The sequence below is a fragment of the Plasmodium fragile genome (assembly GCF_000956335.1).
Source record: "Plasmodium fragile strain nilgiri unplaced genomic scaffold supercont1.77, whole genome shotgun sequence".
Classification (NCBI taxonomy): domain Eukaryota; phylum Apicomplexa; class Aconoidasida; order Haemosporida; family Plasmodiidae; genus Plasmodium; species Plasmodium fragile.
Genome location: NW_012192657.1, coordinates 35,234 through 37,183, shown reverse-complemented (window position 1 = coordinate 37,183; position 1,950 = coordinate 35,234).

Sequence of the window (1,950 nt, the reverse complement as noted above, 5' to 3'; positions counted from 1 at the left end):
TCCATTTTTAGTCTATATAATTGCCCGTTTTGGGTGTGTAAAAATGCGCTTTGCCTTTTTTTCGTAAAAATAGCTCTTTGCAGGACAACGGATGATGCAAAAAAAGAGAACTGGTTTTGCTCCTAAGTGAGTGTGATTAGGTGGCATTTTTCTACCTTTTTGCATTCCTTGTTCCCCATTTTTAGTGCTTGCACGAATTGTTTCCTAATCCGCAACATCATTAGCAGGGGTCCCTTTTTTTTTTTTTGAAGTTCCTTTGGAAATGTTTTATGGTGTAAGGATTTAGGATTACGAAAAATGGCGCCATGTAGGTGGAAGCGAAAATTTTTTTTTTAAGTCGACACTTTAGTCGATTCTTTTTTTTTGGAGATGTGTTCCTTTTATCCCCTATCGGCGAGAGCTTTAGAGTGGAGGGTAGCGGGGTGCATTAACTTGCGGAGGAGTCACAGCACATTTTATATGACTACACAGGGGGAGAAAATAATAAAAAACAGAACAGAACGTAGAAGGAGAAACCCATGTTGATGTGCTCTATTGTAAATTGCACGAAATAGAAATGAAGCGACGATGGGCACGCTGATGGTTTTTTCCAATCGAGTAGATTTATTCTCAAAAGGAGGTAGCAACTAGGTTGGCGGAAAAGATGGGCTAAAGGGGGCATGTTGTAAGATGTGCAGAACAAAACGGTCCTACTGAAACAACAAATACGAAGAAAAAAAAAGGAGGGAATAAACGAATCGACAAAAAGGACAGGCAAATAAAAGTATTCTGCAATCGGTACATAGAAGCGGTTACACACATTATGTGTGGTCCCACAGCGGTCAACGTAGTAACCCGTTATTTCTGTGACTAGCCATTACATTATTGGGGAGAAATGAAGCAGCCACGGGCAGGGGGAACTAACGGTTGCATGATTTTTTTTTTTTTTTTTTTTTTTTTTTTGAAGGGCCTACGCTGCGTACATACACTAATTGGATTGAAGAGGATTATCCATAGGATGTTTACACACATGTGATGTGACAGCGTGCGTGGACCCCTTTTCACAATTGAGGAGGCACTACGTACACACGACAAGCACACACGTTATGATCGGGTCATGAGTTTTAACTTATTATAAATTAAAGAATTACATGCTGAATGTACATTGTGTGCTTGTTTGTTTAAAGTTCATACTGAAACATTTTGGTAAGCAGAGACGGCAGGCGGTGCACATTTTATGTACGCATGCAAGACGGGGAGGGGGCACGTAATATGGACTCCATAAGATAAGCAATATAAAGAAGAAAAAAAAAAAAAAAAAAAAAAAAACCAAATGAAGTTTCCCCTGCGACATCGCCGAGGGGAACGCCGCGTGGTCAGAAATTGGTTTATGTGCAGCATATTCGAACGGATTATCTATACTGTAAGAAAAAAAAATATAAAAAAAAAAAAAAAAAAAAAAAAAAAAAAAAATTTAAAATGGTATTCAAAGGGAACTATAATGAAGACTATATATTGTACATACATACAAGGACACACACATATGCGTACGTGCAAATAACGATAAAGAAAAAGAAGAATATATATATATATATACATATATGTACATATTATTATATATATATACATGCATTTTCAGAGACAAAAAAAGGGGTAGTGGGTCATGTATATGTTTATAAGCATATATACACATAAGCATTATACATTCATGGAAAAACAAAAAAAAAAAAAAAAAAAAAAGAGTTTGATATAATAATCAATCATTTCATGTGGGAAAAAATAAAGGTCCCACAAGAAAAACCAACTGTTGTCTTTAAGCACAAAATGTATGTAAAATGTGTAAAATGTGTATAATTGAAAAATGAACGGAGAGATTAATAATACTATTTTTGGCAATTCATGTGGTATCATGATGCTACCCTGGGTAAATTATTTTAAAACTTTTTTTTTTTTTTTTTTTATGCAAATTTT